Genomic DNA, 19,019 nt, shown 5'->3' with positions numbered 1-19,019 from the left:
ATATATATATATATATATATATATATATATATATATATATATATATATATATATATATATATAAATACTATATATGCTATATATTAGAAATACTATTACGTAATACTAACTGCGTAATAGTTCGTAATATTAGAAATATTTGTACGTTCAAATTTGCGTTTCAGCTTTCGCGTTTGAAGGTTGATATATGCAATCTACATTCCGAGTCAACAATGGGAAGTGATCACTCCGACTTACACGGAAACATCATCCACACAGTTTCAAGCTTCTCTCACCTTTCAATAAAAATTTAAAAAAGTTATTAAAAGCTTGAATACCATTTCCGTAAATAGTTTGTACTTTTTACATAAAGTTTGGGAAAGTTCTCAAACTTTATTGCAAAAAAGCTCAGCTATTTGTACTGTTTCTGTGCGTTTTTCATGCGTTTTAGGCGAACAGCAACACGGCAAAACTTTTCTTTAACAGTTTGAGCGCATTTCAACGCATTATTATGTAAGGCTTTAGGGGTAAAGTTGGCAATTCAGCGCAATTTAGCAAAAAACTTCAAAAAAAAATCGGAAACAATCGGTGCTGATGAACTCGATTATTTTAATTCTTTTTTTAAAAAAAAAACAATTTCGCGTTCTTTGATTCTCGGAAGATTTTTTAAATCTGTCTGGCAACAGTTTCGGCCAGCTAATTTCAAACTTTAAAGACGGCGAGTCAAAATGGAAGATTGAAGACGTTAATGGAACTTTTTGGCGACTTTTGGCATCAAAGTGTCCTTCAGGGGTAGTTAAACACATCATCAAAATCTCACATCTGTTGTGGCTAAGCTGTAAGATAGTGGATACAAACATAATGACTGCTGTGAAAGCACTGCAAGTGCTCCCGCAATTCCACAATTGCCCACCAAATTGTCGGCACAATCTATAGAAAAGATGCGATACCTGTATTTCAACTATGGTACAATCCGTGTTGGTCTTGTACTTTTCTTCTCTGCGCGACTTTTCACAACAAAAGATATGAGCCAGGCAGTAGTTGACTCCGCATTTTGTAGTTACAAAACTTTGGTCGTGTGTCTGAACACCATTGTCCTGGGTCAAAGATTTCAAATGAATTTTTTATTAATTTTTTAACAGCTTTTTAACAATATTTAGTTTACAATAAACTTGCTTATCTACACAAAAACATGCAAAGAAAATTTAGATTAGCTAAAAATAATTTACATGATGGACATGCAAGAAAATTTTAGTTCCAAATCCCTGACTTCAGTTTCATTAGAATATATATGGCCCTGGAACGAATAACTTCATCAGTTGGAGGTCAGTGGATGTGGTCAAACTTTTCAATAGGTGGCAGAATTTTTCTTAACACATCTGATTAGTCAAAAATTAGTTTTTGAATAAAATTCAATTTTCGGCCATTAATTATCTTCACGTCAATGGAGTCGTCTTTTAAGATTATCTTTTATTTTCCCAACCTTTGACAAAAAAATCTAAGTTTCTTGATTTTTTCTCGAAACCATCTCATATCTCGCAGCAAATAACTTTATATTGGAAGAAAGGAGGAAAAGAATTTTTGAAGAAAAGAATTTTCCATCCTATATTTTTTAATAGCCTTCAAATAGTTCGTTTTTTAACTTATCGGAAGGAGAAGCATTTTGGTTTTCTCTTAGATATGGTCCCCTCAACTATCGGTTTGGTTTTCGTTTTGCGCTCATCTAGTAAAGACAAATTGTTTTTTGTTCGTTAGGAACTCTTTTTGAATACAAAGGTCGCCCTAACTATTGTATCACAAGTCGAAATCAGCTATTGCCGGTAGTTTCACTCCACGTCCCAGTAGTACTTCTTTGAAATTTTTTTCGTCGTCTTTAAAGAGTTGCCCTGAGTTCCCAGTGCCATTAGCAGGAATGTTCCAAATGACATGTTCAGATTGGAATTCAACACTTGTGAAGTTCGCTATTGAATGAGGGACGAAAAAATCCATTTTTTAAACAGCTCTCTGGCTGTTTAAAAAACGGTTTTTTCGTCCCTCATTCAATAGCGAATTTCGCAAGTGTTGAATTCCAATCTGAACATGTCATTTGGAACATTCCTGCTAATGGCACTGGTAACTCAGGGCAACTCTTTTAAGATGACGGAAAAAATTTCATAGAAGTACTACTGGGACGCAACTGTTTAAGATCACCACTTACAACTTTGGGCTGTTTCTAGGATAAAAAGTCTTCTTCGTTCGTCCGAATCTTCCATATGAATTTCTAAGATAGATTTTGACTGTTTCTAATGTCTATTTCTTGTCAGAAAAGCTTCTATTAAGCCCGAACTCGCATCAACAAATACCAATATAATTCTTTTTGTCCTTAACATTTTTCCTTCCCATCTGAAGAGCTACCAAAACTTGGGCTTATCGCCACCTGGAGTGTAAGTATTTTTCCTAGGTTAGTCTTTTTGAATTGCAAAATTTTACATTTACTAATGAACTGTAGAACGTCTTGGGTATTTCCGAGCCAAAATTATATCTTTCTGACTGATGCTGCATTTGCATTTTCCCACATGTCCCTCGTGCCTTATTCAAAACCAAATTTCTGAGTTTGTGATGACTAAAAAAAACATAATTTATGATGATGGGAATTGCGCTGTAAATAATCGAGGCACTTTTTGTTGTTCGAATATTTTCTCCTCTTCTGAGAATTGTTTCAAATTCGTTCTCTTGTGTGGTGCAAAAAATTGTTTTGTCCAGTTTTCGTTCTGATTTCTGCTCGGGTTGCTAATTTTTTCTGAGCGAAAAAATGTCGTTAATATCGAATGACATTCTATAGTTGAAAGAACCATTTTTGTTTCAATCTGTTGTAAGGTGCTGCAAAGATTTCTGCTCTCCAGGTGTGTCATCACTCACAATCGAAACCTGTCAGGGCAACAATTTATCAGCAAGTACGAAACATTCACAATGTTTCCTGCTGGCTGACAGTTTCCATTTTTAGCTTTTCTAAGCGTTCTCAGACCTGCTGCAACTTCGTCTTTAGAAATTGAGTATCATTGAAAGTTGACAATTCTGAATGGTTTTGAGGTCAAGATGTTATCACGTAAAAAGACATCACATATTATTTAATAAAGCTGGTCTACTATTAACCATGAACATACTTTTGTTGATTTGCTCCTTGATAGTTTTGTTGACGAAGATGTCGTCCTGAAAGGTGAAAATGCCCTTGATTGCTTCGAGAGTTGAATCAATTCAATTCTGGAATATTAGGGAGGGGTTTTCAATCCACGAGGTAATAGACGCATCTTGAATAGTCCCTGAGATGTGTTGGTTATATATACATATATATATATATATATATATATATATATATATATATCCTTTGCCTTTTCGTCGAACTCAATCTGAGAACAGCCATCTGAGAGATTAATTTATGAGAGGTCAAAACTAAACCTCCAAAAAATTAGGGCAGATCAATTCCTTTTCTGGTATTGGATGATCCTGATCCATGATCTCAATATTGATATGCACTTTCAATTCTACTCTAATTCTCAGTTCTCTGCTTCTTTTGGTCGCACAACTGGTGATGCATTAATGACTCCTCCCGATCGAACGGGCTCAAGGAAGCATTGTCTAACTATCTGATCCAACTACTCTGTGACCCTGTTTTGAGGGACATTTTCCTGGATCCGCACAACATTCACTGTGATCATGGTATCAACTTCACTTGAGCTTAGTAACCCTTCACAGCAGGCAAGTTATTTTTGTGATCTTGTTCCTACCTTGGTTGGGTAGAAGGCTTTTTGCAAGCGGGTTCAATGCTTTATCACATTTCACATAAACCATATTGTTTTGGCTGGGCGTGCCTCCTTTTGACTCAATATCACAAGTGCATGACCCCAAAAGCTTTAAATGATGATAAACGAAAACTTAGAGATTTGTTATATCACCATCTACATGAGGTTTACTAAGCTTAATCCGTATATAAGATGATATCACTGTGCTCTCAGCTTCTGTATCTACCTGCAATTTTTGCAGTTTTTAATTGAGTTGTTTATTTCCATGCAACAGATATGCTTAACACTTGTTGTTTTTTGTATCCTGGAGATTTTTTTGTTATTTAGACTTAACTGAGTTTGGTTGGGACTTACGTCTGCACAGTAAATGACCGAGCATTCATAGGAACGGAATTTTTTTTCAGAGCAGGACGAGATTTTTTATATTGTATTTTACGCCTAAATCTAGCACATTTTGTGCACATGTTTTTGCTTTTGTTAATAGCGAAATTTTCATTCCTTTTTTGAAAAGCCTCTTTGGGGCTATAACCATCTTTTTTTTCAATTAAAGATATGTTATTTGATGAAAAGCTTGCACAAGCCATTGCTCAACTTCTGATATGAAATTTCTCAATCGTTTCAGAAAAAAAGATTTTTTCGATCAGTGATGTAATTATTTTCATCATTTGGGTTGAAAGTGGATTATTTTCATCATTAGGTCAGTGGATGCTGAATGAAATTCCAACAGGCGGGAGAAGTTATCTTTTGGCAGCTAATTGGATATGTTGATAAAACAATAATAATAGCGCCAAGACAAAATTAGATTTGAAATCAAATCTAGTTTTGTCGCCGGCATTGACCGACACATCAATAGAAAACTGGAGTTTGTCATTTTAGTTCTTTTGTTTTGTTTTCTAAAAAAAGTTTACTAACACTGACGAAAACTTCAAAATTTCTCGATGATCTTTCAAAATCATCAGGCATCTTGCGGCAAACCCTTCTTTTTTTTCAAGAAAAGAAGATTTGAAGAAAAATTGTTCTTATAGATATTCTTTAATAGCCCTCAAATTTTTCTCACTTTTCACTTGAGGTAGCCACTTGATTTTAGTAGAAAAACTGAATTCAACCAAAAAGTCTTTCTCCGAAACACCTTAGTAGAACTTAAAAAAAGTTGTTTGATTTTTAACAAAATTATTTTTACGACGACTTGACAGAAGATTGGTGGTTAAAATATAAGGCGGTGAATTAGAAAAAAGAAAAGTAATTACATTCTACTCACTCTACATAAATTTCTCCTTTTTGCAGAGAAATAAATTGCAGGTCAGATTTGTCCGTTTTTAAGAGACGTCTTCAGGGGATCTATTATTGGGCGTCACCCTATTTGTATAGAAAACAAAAACAGAAAATACCTAGCAGAAAAAATCTGTCTATACTCTGAGTTATTGAAACAAACAAAATTTATGCCAAATCATTGTCTACTGCCATCACCAGAACAATATACTTCAGAAACCTTTTACACTTTTCATACTTTTTATTATTTTTTCAAAATATTTTTGAAATTTCTGAAAATTGACATATATATTCACCACTAATGAGCAATTTAATGTCTGTATCTGAGTAAATTTAACGACAGGTCGCTATTCATTTGTCCTTGTCACTTGTCTTTAGAGAAAAACTGAAATTTTTGAAATTTTGGTGAATATCATTAACATTTTTCACTGGAGTCAAAAAAAATTATCCAAAAATCAGTCTCTATAAAAGCTGTTTTATCGTCTCTGTTTTCTCATCGATTGCCATTGTTCAAATTTGCTAAACTATCGTTGTTCACATGTTCAGATTTATCTGTTTTGCTTATTTTGCTTAACTTCGAAATAGGTTTTAGAGTTTTCTCTAAAAAGAGAAGCAAAATGCTCAAATTTCTGCAGTTCTCAACGTCTTACAGTCGTACATATATATGTATCATTGTGTCGTACGTAACATGTGTTTTTGATCAGAATGGAAGACATTTAATAATCATATCTGGTAAATTTATTACTATTTCATCAAATTTAGCCCGAATGAAACAAACTCTGAACAGAATCTAGTGTAATTCAATGATCCGAAATTCTCCAAATATACTGTCTCTGATCGGAGTATCTCTGTTATAAAATCCCCAGTGATTGTGGAATTTTTATCGTGTAAGATCTGATAAGATGCTGACTAAGAATTTTTATCGTGTAAGATCTTATCAGATCTTACACGATAAAAATTCCTCTTATCAGATCTTACACGATAAAAATTCTGGTAAGAGGAATTTTTATCGTGTAAGATCTGATAAGACATCTTGTAAGATAAACATTCCTCTTACCAGAATTTTTATCGTGTAAGATCTGATAAGACATCTTATAAGATAAACATTCCTCTTATCAGAATTTTTATCGTGTAAGATCTGATAAGACAGAGTTTTTATCGTGTAAGATCTGATATGACATGTTTTAATTCCTTCAATATAACCGTATAACGTAGTCAAGGTCCTATGAAAATAAAAAAAAAATAATCGGCCAGCTAACCAATTATGAAACAAAAAAATGCTTGTTGATTCCGTTTTGGCGGCAGTTTTATTGTGAGTCTTAGCTGTTTACTATGGCTAAACTTAGCAGTCCAAGATAGTTTTGGCCTTTGAAAAAAATTTTCAGCCTTGTTTGATAATCCCCGATTCGGAGAAAGCCCCTGTCACACAAATAATCTTCTTTACAATATCTTATAAGTCTTAAAAGACAGTATAAGATATTTTTCTCTTTGTTGCCCTGACACTTAAGTGTTGCATGCTGTAGTTTTTGGGCTACTGCTTGAGAGCAACTCTGAATTGTCTTCAATATGAAGAATATACCATACTTCAGGAATTTGTATAAGAGGAAATTTTTATCGTGTAAGATCTGATAAGACGGAATTTTTATCGTGTAAGATCTTATAAGAGGAATTTTTATCGTGTAAGATCTGATAAGACGGAATTTTTATCGTGTAAGATCTTATAAGAGGAATTTTTATCGTGTAAGAACTTATAAGAGGAATTTTTATCGTGTAAGATCTTATAAGAGGAATTTTTATCGTGTAAGATCTTATAAGAGGATTTTTTATCGTGTAAGATCTTATAAGAAGAATTTTATCGTGTAAGATCTTATAAGAGGAATTTTTATCGTGTAAGATCTTATAAGAGGAATTTTTATCGTGTAAGATCTTATAAGAGGAATTTTTATCGTGTAAGATCTTATAAGAAAAGTTTTTATCGTGTAAGATCTTATAAGAAGAATTTTTATCGTGTAAGATCTTATAAGACGAATTTTTATCGTGTAAGATCCTATAAGAAGAATTTTTATCGTGTAAGATCTTATAAGAGGAATTTTTATCGTGTAAGATCTTATAAGAGGAATTTTTATCGTGTAAGATCTTATAAGAAGAATTTTTATCGTGTAAGATCTTATAAGAAGAAATTTTTTAGTGTAAGATCTTATAAGAAGAATTTTTATCGTGTAAGATCTTATAAGAGGAATTTTTGTCGTGTAAGATCTTATAAGAGGAATTTTTATCGTGTAAGATCTTATAAGAGGAATTTTCATCGTGTAAGATCTTATAAGAAGAATTTTTATCGTGAAAGTTCTTATAAGAAGAATTTTTATCGTGTAAGATCTTATAAGAGGAATTTTTATCGTGTAAGATCTTATAAGAGGAATTTTATCGTGTAAGATCTTATAAGAAGAATTTTTATCGTGTAAGATCTTATAAGAAGAATTTTTATCCTGTCAGATCTTATAATAAGAATTTTTATCGTGTAAGATCTTATAAGAGGAATTTTCATCATGTAAGATCTCATAAGAGGAATTTTTATCGTGTAAGATCTTATAAGAGGAATTTTTATCGTTTAAGATCTTATAAGAGGAATTTTTATCGTGTAAGATCTTATAAGAAGAATTTTTATCGTGTAAGATCTTATAAGAAGAATTTTTATCGTGTAAGATCTTATAAGAGGAATTTTTATCGTGTAAGATCTTATAAGAAGAATTTTTATCGTGTAAGATCTTATAAGAAGAATTTTTATCGTGTAAGATCTTATAAGAAGAATTTTTATCGTGTAAGATCTTATAAGAAGAATTTTTATCGTGTAAGATCTTATAAGAAGAATTTTTATCGTGTAAGATCTTATAAGAAGAATTTTTATCGTGTAAGATCTTATAAGAAGAATTTTTATCGTGTAAGATCTTATAAGAAGAATTTTTATCCTGTAAGATCTTATAAGACGAATTTTCATCGTCTAAGACCTCATAAGAGGAATTCTTATCGTGTAAGATCTTATAAGAGGAATTTTTATCGTGTAAGATCTTATAAGAAGAATTTTTATCGTGTAAGATCTTATAAGAAGAATTTTTATCGTGTAAGATCTTATAAGAGGAATTTTTATCGTGTAAGATCTTATAAGAAGAATTTTTATCGTGTAAGATCTTATAAGAAGAACTTTTATCGTGTAAGATCTTATAAGAGGAATTTTCATCGTGTAAGATCTCATAAGAGGAATTTTTATCGTGTAAGATCTTATAAGAGGAATTTTTATCGTGTAAGATCTTATAAGAGGAATTTTTATCGTGTAAGATCTTATAAGAAGAATTTTTATCGTGTAAGATCTTATAAGAAGAATTTTTATCGTGTAAGATCTTATAAGAGGAATTTTCATCGTGTAAGATCTCATAAGAGGAATTTTTATCGTGTAAGATCTTATAAGAGGAATTTTTATCGTGTAAGATCTTATAAGAGGAATTTTTATCGTGTAAGATCTTATAAGAAGAATTTTTATCGTGTAAGATCTTATAAGGAGAATTTTTATCGTGTAAGATCTTATAAGAGGAATTTTTATCGTGTAAGATCTTATAAGAAAAATTTTTATCGTGTAAGATCTTATAAGAAGAACTTTATCGTGTAAGATCTTATAAGGGGAATTTTTATCGTGTAAGATCTTATAAGAGGAATTTTTATCGTGTAAGATCTTATAAGAGGAATTTTTATCGTGTAAGATCTTATAAAAAGAATTTTTATCGTGTAAGATCTTATAAGAAGAATTTTTATCGTGTAAGATCTTATAAGAAGAATTTTTATCCTGTAAGATCTTATAAGAAGAATTTTTATCGTGTAAGATCTTATAAGAGGAATTTTCATCGTCTAAGATCTCATAAGAGGAATTTTTATCGTGTAAGATCTTATAAGAGGAATTTTTATCGTGTAAGATCTTATAAGAGCAATTTTTATCGTGTTAGATCTTATAAGAAGAATTTTTATCGTGTAAGATCTTATAAGAAGAATTTTTATCGTGTAAGATCTTATAAGAAGAATTTTTATCGTGTAAGATCTTATAAGAGGAATTTTTATCGTGTAAGATCTTATAAGAAGAATTTTTATCGTGTAAGATCTTATAAGAAGAATTTTTATCGTGTAAGATCTTATAAGAGGAATTTTCGTCGTGTAAGATCTTATAAGAAGAGTTTTTATCGTGTAAGATCTTATAAGAGGAATTTTTATCGTGTAAGATCTTATAAGAAGAATTTTTATCTTGTAAGATCTTATAAGAAGAATTTTTATCGTGTATGATCTTATAAGAGGAATTTTCATCGTGTAAGATCTCATAAGAGGAACTTTTATCGTGTAAGATCTTATAAGAGGAATTTTTATCGTGTAAGATCTTATGAGAGGAATTTTTATCGTGTAAGATCTTACAAGAAGAATTTATATCGTGTAAGATCTTATAAGAAGAATTTTTATCGTGTAAGATCTTATAAGAGGAATTTTTATCGTGTAAGATCTTATAAGAAGAATTTTTATCGTATAAGATCTTATAAGAAGAATTTTATCGTGTAAGATCTTATAAGAGGAATTTTTATCGTGTAGGATCTTATAAGAGGAATTTTTATCGTGTAAGATCTTATAAGAGGAATTTTTGTCGTGTAAGATCTTATAAGAAGAATTTTTACCGTGTAAGATCTTATAAGAAGAATTTTTATCGTGTAAGATCTTATAAGAAGAATTTTTATCGTGTAAGATCTTATAAGAAGAATTTTTATCGTGTAAGATCTTATAAGAGGAATTTTCATTGTCTAAGATCTCATAAGAGGAATTTTTATCGTGTAAGATCTTATAAGAGGAATTTTTATCGTGTAAGATCTTATAAGAGGAATTTTTATCGTGTTAGATCTTATAAGAAGAATTTTCATCGTGTAAGATCTTATAAGAAGAATTTTTATCGTGTAAGATCTTATAAGAAGAATTTTTATCGTGTAAGATCTTATAAGAGGAATTTTTATCGTGTAAGATCTTATAAGAAGAATTTTTATCGTGTAAGATCTTATAAGAAGAATTTTTATCGTGTAAGATCTTATAAGAGGAATTTTCATCGTGTAAGATCTCATAAGAGGAATTTTTATCGTGTAAGATCTTATAAGAGGAATTTTTATCGTGAAAGATCTTATAAGAGGAATTTTTATCGTGTAAGATCTTATAAGAAGAATTTTTATCGTGTAAGATCTTATAAGAAGAATTTTTATCGTGTAAGATCTTATAAGAAGAATTTTTATCGCGTAAGATCTTATAAGAGGAATTTTTATCGTGTAAGATCTTATAAGAAGAATTTTTATCGTGTAAGATCTTATAAGAAGAATTTTTATCGTGTAAGATCTTATAAGAGGAATTTTCATCGTGTAAGATCTCATAAGAGGAATTTTTATCGTGTAAGATCTTATAAGAAGAATTTTTATCGTGAAAGATATTATAAGAGGAATTTTTATCGTGTAAGATCTTATAAGAAGAATTTTTATCGTGTAAGATCTTATAAGAGGAATTTTTATCGTGTAAGATCTTATAGGAAGAATTTTTATCGTATAAGATCTTATAAGAAGAATTTTTATCGTGTAAGATCTTATAAGAAGAATTTTTATCGTGTAAGATCTTATAAGAGGAATTTTCATCGTGTAAGATCTTATAAGAGGAATTTTTATCGTGTTAGATCTTATAAGAAGAATTTTTATCGTGTAAGATCTTATAAGAAGAATTTTTATCGTGTAAGATCTTATAAGAAGAATTTTCATCGTGTAAGATCTTATAAGAGGAATTTTTATCGTGTAAGATCTTATAAGAAGAAATTTTATCGTGTAAGATCTTATAAGAATTTTTATCGTGTAAGATCTTATAAGAGGAATTTTCATCGTGTAAGATCTCATAAGAGGAATTTTTATCGTGTAAGATCTTATAAGAGGAATTTTTATCGTGTAAGATCTTATAAGAGGAATTTTTATCGTGTAAGATCTTATAAGAAGAATTTTTATCGTGTAAGATCTTATAAGAAGAATTTTTATCGTGTAAGATCTTTTAAGAAGAATTTTTATCGTGTAAGATCTTATAAGAAGAATTTTTATCTTGTAAGATCTTATAAGAGGATATTTCATCGTGTAAGATCTCATAAGAGGAATTTCTATCGTGTAAGATCTTATAAGAAGAATTTTTATCGTGTAAGATCTTATAAGAGGAATTTTTATCGTGTAAGATCCTATAAGAAGAATTTTTATCGTGTAAGATCTTATAAGAAGAATTTTTATCGTGTAAGATCTTATAAGAAGAATTTTTATCGTGTAAGATCTTAAAAGAAGAATTTTTATCGTGTAAGATCTTATAAGAGGAATTTTCATCGTCTAAGATCTCATAAGAGGAATTTTTATCGTGTAAGATCTTATAAGAGGAATTTTTATCGTGTAAGATCTTATAAGAGGAATTTTTATCGTGTTAGATCTTATAAGAAGAATTTTTATCGTGTAAGATCTTATAAGAAGAATTTTTATCGTGTAAGATCTTATAAGAAGAATTTTTATTGTGTAAGATCTTATAAGAGGAATTTTTATCGTGTAAGATCTTATAAGAAGAATTTTTATCGTGTAAGATCTTATAAGAAGAATTTTTATCGTGTAAGATCTTATAAGAGGAATTTTCATCGTGTAAGATCTCATAAGTGGAATTTTTATCGTGTAAGATCTTATAAGAGGAATTTTTATCGTGTAAGATCTTATAAGAGGAATTTTTATCGTGTAAGATCTTATAAGAAGAATTTTTATCGTGTAAGATCTTATAAGAAGAATTTTTATCGTGTAAGATCTTATAAGAAGAATTTTTATCGTGTAAGATCTTATAAGAGGAATTTTTATCGTGTAAGATCTTATAAGAAGAATTTTTATCGTGTAAGATCTTATAAGAAAAATTTTTATCGTGTAAGATCTTATAAGAGGAATTTTCATCGTGTAAGATCTCATAAGAGGAATTTTTATCGTGTAAGATCTTATAAGAAGAATTTTTATCGTGAAAGATCTTATAAGAGGAATTTTTATCGTGTAAGATCTTATAAGAAGAATTTTTATCGTGTAAGATCTTATAAGAGGAATTTTTATCGTGTAAGATCTTATAAGAAGAATTTTTATCGTGTAAGATCTTATAAGAAGAATTTTTATCGTGTAAGATCTTATAAGAAGAATTTTTATCGTGTTAGATCTTATAAGAAGAATTTTTATCGTGTAAGATCTTATAAGAAGAATTTTTATCGTGTAAGATCTTATAAGAAGAATTTTTATGGTGTAAGATCTTATAAGAAGAATTTTTATCGTGTAAGATCTTATAAGAGGAATTTTTATCGTGTAAGATCTTATAAGAGGAATTTTTATCGTGTAAGATCTTATAAGAAGAATTTTTATCGTGTAAGATCTTATAAGAAGAATTTTTATGGTGTAAGATCTTATAAGAAGAATTTTTATCGTGTAAGATCTTATAAGAGGAATTTTTATCGTGTAAGATCTTATAAGAAGAATTTTTATCGTGTAAGATCTTATAAGAAGAATTTTTATCGTGTAAGATCTTATAAGAGGAATTTTCATCGTGTAAGATCTCATAAGAGGAATTTTTATCGTGTAAGATCTTATAAGAAGAATTTTTATCGTGAAAGATCTTATAAGAGGAATTTTCATCGTGTAAGATCTTATAAGAGGAATTTTTATCGTGTAAGATCTTATAAGAAGAATTTTTATCGTGTAAGATCTTATAAGAAGAATTTTTATCGTGTTAGATCTTATAAGAAGAATTTTTATCGTGTAAGATCTTATAAGAAGAATTTTTATCGTGTAAGATCTTATAAGAAGAATTTTTATGGTGTAAGATCTTATAAGAAGAATTTTTATCGTGTAAGATCTTATAAGAGGAATTTTTATCGTGTAAGATCTTATAAGAAGAATTTTTATCGTGTAAGATCTTATAAGAAGAATTTTTATCGTGTAAGATCTTATAAGAGGAATTTTCATCGTGTAAGATCTCATAAGAGGAATTTTTATCGTGTAAGATCTTATAAGAAGAATTTTTATCGTGAAAGATCTTATAAGAGGAATTTTTATCGTGTAAGATCTTATAAGAAGAATTTTTATCGTGTAAGATCTTATAAGAGGAATTTTTATCGTGTAAGATCTTATAAGAAGAATTTTTATCGTGTAAGATCTTATAAGAAGAATTTTTATCGTGTAAGATCTTATAAGAAGAATTTTTATCGTGTTAGATCTTATAAGAAGAATTTTTATCGTGTAAGATCTTATAAGAAGAATTTTTATCGTGTAAGATCTTATAAGAAGAATTTTTATGGTGTAAGATCTTATAAGAAGAATTTTTATCGTGTAAGATCTTATAAGAGGAATTTTTATCGTGTAAGATCTTATAAGAGGAATTTTTATCGTGTAAGATCTTATAAGAAGAATTTTTATCGTGTAAGATCTTATAAGAAGAATTTTTATGGTGTAAGATCTTATAAGAAGAATTTTTATCGTGTAAGATCTTATAAGAGGAATTTTTATCGTGTAAGATCTTATAAGAAGAATTTTTATCGTGTAAGATCTTATAAGAAGAATTTTTATCGTGTAAGATCTTATAAGAGGAATTTTCATCGTGTAAGATCTCATAAGAGGAATTTTTATCGTGTAAGATCTTATAAGAAGAATTTTTATCGTGAAAGATCTTATAAGAGGAATTTTCATCGTGTAAGATCTTATAAGAGGAATTTTTATCGTGTAAGATCTTATAAGAAGAATTTTTATCGTGTAAGATCTTATAAGAAGAATTTTTATCGTGTTAGATCTTATAAGAAGAATTTTTATCGTGTAAGATCTTATAAGAAGAATTTTTATCGTGTAAGATCTTATAAGAAGAATTTTTATGGTGTAAGATCTTATAAGAAGAATTTTTATCGTGTAAGATCTTATAAGAGGAATTTTTATCGTGTAAGATCTTATAAGAAGAATTTTTATCGTGTAAGATCTTATAAGAAGAATTTTTATCGTGTAAGATCTTATAAGAGGAATTTTCATCGTGTAAGATCTCATAAGAGGAATTTTTATCGTGTAAGATCTTATAAGAAGAATTTTTATCGTGTAAGATCTTATAAGAGGAATTTTTATCGTGTAAGATCTTATAAGAAGAATTTTTATCGTGTAAGATCTTATAAGAAGAATTTTTATCGTGTAAGATCTTATAAGAAGAATTTTTATCGTGTTAGATCTTATAAGAGGAATTTTCATCGTGTAAGATCTTATAAGAGGAATTTTCATCGTGTAAGATCTTATAAGAGGAATTTTTATCGTGTAAGATCTTATAAGAAGAATTTTTATCGTGTAAGATCTTATAAGAGGAATTTTTATCGTGTAAGATCTTATAAGAAGAATTTTTATCGTGTAAGATCTTATAAGAGGAATTTTCATCGTGTAAGATCTTATAAGAGGAATTTTTATCGTGTAAGATCTTATAAGAAGAATTTTTATCGTGTAAGATCTTATAAGAGGAATTTTTATCGTGTAAGATCTTATAAGAAGAATTTTTATCGTGTAAGATCTTATAAGAAGAATTTTTATCGTGTAAGATCTTATAAGAAGAATTTTTATCGTGTTAGATCTTATAAGAAGAATTTTTATCGTGTAAGATCTTATAAGAAGAATTTTTATGGTGTAAGATCTTATAAGAAGAATTTTTATCGTGAAAGATCTTATAAGAGGAATTTTTATCGTGTAAGATCTTATAAGAAGAATTTTTATCGTGTAAGATCTTATAAGAGGAATTTTTATCGTGTAAGATCTTATAAGAAGAATTTTTATCGTGTAAGATCTTATAAGAAGAATTTTTATCGTGTAAGATCTTATAAGAAGAATTTTTATCGTGTTAGATCTTATAAGAAGAATTTTTATCGTGTAAGATCTTATAAGAAGAATTTTTATCGTGTAAGATCTTATAAGAAGAATTTTTATGGTGTAAGATCTTATAAGAAGAATTTTTATCGTGTAAGATCTTATAAGAGGAATTTTTATCGTGTAAGATCTTATAAGAGGAATTTTTATCGTGTAAGATCTTATAAGAAGAATTTTTATCGTGTAAGATCTTATAAGAAGAATTTTTATGGTGTAAGATCTTATAAGAAGAATTTTTATCGTGTAAGATCTTATAAGAGGAATTTTTATCGTGTAAGATCTTATAAGAAGAATTTTTATCGTGTAAGATCTTATAAGAAGAATTTTTATCGTGTAAGATCTTATAAGAGGAATTTTCATCGTGTAAGATCTCATAAGAGGAATTTTTATCGTGTAAGATCTTATAAGAAGAATTTTTATCGTGAAAGATCTTATAAGAGGAATTTTCATCGTGTAAGATCTTATAAGAGGAATTTTTATCGTGTAAGATCTTATAAGAAGAATTTTTATCGTGTAAGATCTTATAAGAAGAATTTTTATCGTGTTAGATCTTATAAGAAGAATTTTTATCGTGTAAGATCTTATAAGAAGAATTTTTATCGTGTAAGATCTTATAAGAAGAATTTTTATGGTGTAAGATCTTATAAGAAGAATTTTTATCGTGTAAGATCTTATAAGAGGAATTTTTATCGTGTAAGATCTTATAAGAAGAATTTTTATCGTGTAAGATCTTATAAGAAGAATTTTTATCGTGTAAGATCTTATAAGAGGAATTTTCATCGTGTAAGATCTCATAAGAGGAATTTTTATCGTGTAAGATCTTATAAGAAGAATTTTTATCGTGAAAGATCTTATAAGAGGAATTTTTATCGTGTAAGATCTTATAAGAAGAATTTTTATCGTGTAAGATCTTATAAGAGGAATTTTTATCGTGTAAGATCTTATAAGAAGAATTTTTATCGTGTAAGATCTTATAAGAAGAATTTTTATCGTGTAAGATCTTATAAGAAGAATTTTTATCGTGTTAGATCTTATAAGAAGAATTTTTATCGTGTAAGATCTTATAAGAAGAATTTTTATCGTGTAAGATCTTATAAGAAGAATTTTTATGGTGTAAGATCTTATAAGAAGAATTTTTATCGTGTAAGATCTTATAAGAGGAATTTTTATCGTGTAAGATCTTATAAGAGGAATTTTTATCGTGTAAGATCTTATAAGAAGAATTTTTATCGTGTAAGATCTTATAAGAAGAATTTTTATGGTGTAAGATCTTATAAGAAGAATTTTTATCGTGTAAGATCTTATAAGAGGAATTTTTATCGTGTAAGATCTTATAAGAAGAATTTTTATCGTGTAAGATCTTATAAGAAGAATTTTTATCGTGTAAGATCTTATAAGAGGAATTTTCATCGTGTAAGATCTCATAAGAGGAATTTTTATCGTGTAAGATCTTATAAGAAGAATTTTTATCGTGAAAGATCTTATAAGAGGAATTTTCATCGTGTAAGATCTTATAAGAGGAATTTTTATCGTGTAAGATCTTATAAGAAGAATTTTTATCGTGTAAGATCTTATAAGAAGAATTTTTATCGTGTTAGATCTTATAAGAAGAATTTTTATCGTGTAAGATCTTATAAGAAGAATTTTTATCGTGTAAGATCTTATAAGAAGAATTTTTATGGTGTAAGATCTTATAAGAAGAATTTTTATCGTGTAAGATCTTATAAGAGGAATTTTTATCGTGTAAGATCTTATAAGAAGAATTTTTATCGTGTAAGATCTTATAAGAAGAATTTTTATCGTGTAAGATCTTATAAGAGGAATTTTCATCGTGTAAGATCTCATAAGAGGAATTTTTATCGTGTAAGATCTTATAAGAAGAATTTTTATCGTGTAAGATCTTATAAGAGGAATTTTTATCGTGTAAGATCTTATAAGAAGAATTTTTATCGTGTAAGATCTTATAAGAAGAATTTTTATCGTGTAAGATCTTATAAGAAGAATTTTTATCGTGTTAGATCTTATAAGAGGAATTTTCATCGTGTAAGATCTTATAAGAGGAATTTTCATCGTGTAAGATCTTATAAGAGGAATTTTTATCGTGTAAGATCTTATAAGAAGAATTTTTATCGTGTAAGATCTTATAAGAGGAATTTTTATCGTGTAAGATCTTATAAGAAGAATTTTTATCGTGTAAGATCTTATAAGAGGAATTTTCATCGTGTAAGATCTTATAAGAGGAATTTTTATCGTGTAAGATCTTATAAGAAGAATTTTTATCGTGTAAGATCTTATAAGAGGAATTTTTATCGTGTAAGATCTTATAAGAAGAATTTTTATCGTGTAAGATCTTATAAGAAGAATTTTTATCGTGTAAGATCTTATAAGAAGAATTTTTATCGTGTTAGATCTTATAAGAAGAATTTTTATCGTGTAAGATCTTATAAGAAGAATTTTTATCGTGTAAGATCTTATAAGAAGAATTTTTATGGTGTAAGATCTTATAAGAAGAATTTTTATCGTGTAAGATCTTATAAGAGGAATTTTTATCGTGTAAGATCTTATAAGAAGAATTTTTATCGTGTAAGATCTTATAAGAAGAATTTTTATCGTGTAAGATCTTATAAGAAGAATTTTTATCGTGAAAGATCTTATAAGAGGAATTTTTATCGTGTAAGATCTTATAAGAAGAATTTTTATCGTGTAAGATCTTATAAGAGGAATTTTTATCGTGTAAGATCTTATAAGAAGAATTTTTATCGTGTAAGATCTTATAAGAAGAATTTTTATCGTGTAAGATCTTATAAGAAGAATTTTTATCGTGTTAGATCTTATAAGAAGAATTTTTATCGTGTAAGATCTTATAAGAAGAATTTTTATCGTGTAAGATCTTATAAGAAGAATTTTTATGGTGTAAGATCTTATAAGAAGAATTTTTATCGTGTAAGATCTTATAAGAGGAATTTTTATCGTGTAAGATCTTATAAGAAGAATTTTTATCGTGTAAGATCTTATAAGAAGAATTTTTATCGTGTAAGATCTTATAAGAGGAATTTTCATCGTGTAAGATCTCATAAGAGGAATTTTTATCGTGTAAGATCTTATAAGAAGAATTTTTATCGTGTTAGATCTTATAAGAAGAATTTTTATCGTGTAAGATCTTATAAGAAGAATTTTTATCGTGTAAGATCTTATAAGAAGAATTTTTATGGTGTAAGATCTTATAAGAAGAATTTTTATCGTGTAAGATCTTATAAGAGGAATTTTTATCGTGTAAGATCTTATAAGAAGAATTTTTATCGTGTAAGATCTTATAAGAAGAATTTTTATCGTGTAAGATCTTATAAGAAGAATTTTTATCGTGTAAGATCTTATAAGAGGAATTTTTATCGTGTAAGATCTTATAAGAAGAATTTTTATCGTGTAAGATCTTATAAGAAGAATTTTTATCGTGTAAGATCTTATAAGAGGAATTTTCATCGTGTAAGATCTCATAAGAGGAATTTTTATCGTGTAAGATCTTATAAGAAGAATTTTTATCGTGAAAGATCTTATAAGAGGAATTTTCATCGTGTAAGATCTTATAAGAGGAATTTTTATCGTGTAAGATCTTATAAGAAGAATTTTTATCGTGTAAGATCTTATAAGAGGAATTTTCATCGTGTAAGATCTCATAAGAGGAATTTTTATCGTGTAAGATCTTATAAGAAGAATTTTTATCGTGAAAGATCTTATAAGAAGAATTTTTATCGTGTAAGATCTTATAAGAGGAATTTTCATCGTGTAAGATCTTATAAGAGGAATTTTTATCGTGTTAGATCTTATAAGAAGAATTTTTATCGTGTAAGATCTTATAAGAAGAATTTTTATCGTGTAAGATCTTATAAGAAGAATTTTTATCGTGTAAGATCTTATAAGAAGAATTTTTATCGTGTAAGATCTTATAAGAGGAATTTTTATCGTGTAAGATCTTATAAGAAGAATTTTTATCGTGTAAGATCTTATAAGAAGA

The 19,019-nt window shown here is 28.3% G+C and overlaps 1 protein-coding gene across 1 annotated transcript in view; it reads left to right on the top strand.

Annotated features, from left to right (window-relative positions):
• Positions 1-160: 160 nt before the first annotated feature.
• Positions 161-19,019, top strand: part of LOC142346017 (acetylcholine receptor subunit alpha-type unc-63-like) — a 28,543-nt gene continuing 9,684 nt past the window's right edge. The window contains exon 1 of the mRNA XM_075398497.1: positions 161-257. The gene's annotated coding sequence lies outside the window, so the exon portion shown is untranslated. The remainder of the gene's footprint in view (positions 258-19,019) is intronic.

Source organism: Convolutriloba macropyga, chromosome 9 (assembly GCF_964194025.1).
Source record: "Convolutriloba macropyga chromosome 9, txConMacr16.3, whole genome shotgun sequence".
Classification (NCBI taxonomy): Eukaryota; Metazoa; Xenacoelomorpha; order Acoela; family Convolutidae; genus Convolutriloba; species Convolutriloba macropyga.
Note: the sequence above shows the minus strand (reverse complement) of the source record. Positions and strands in the feature narration are given on the sequence as shown.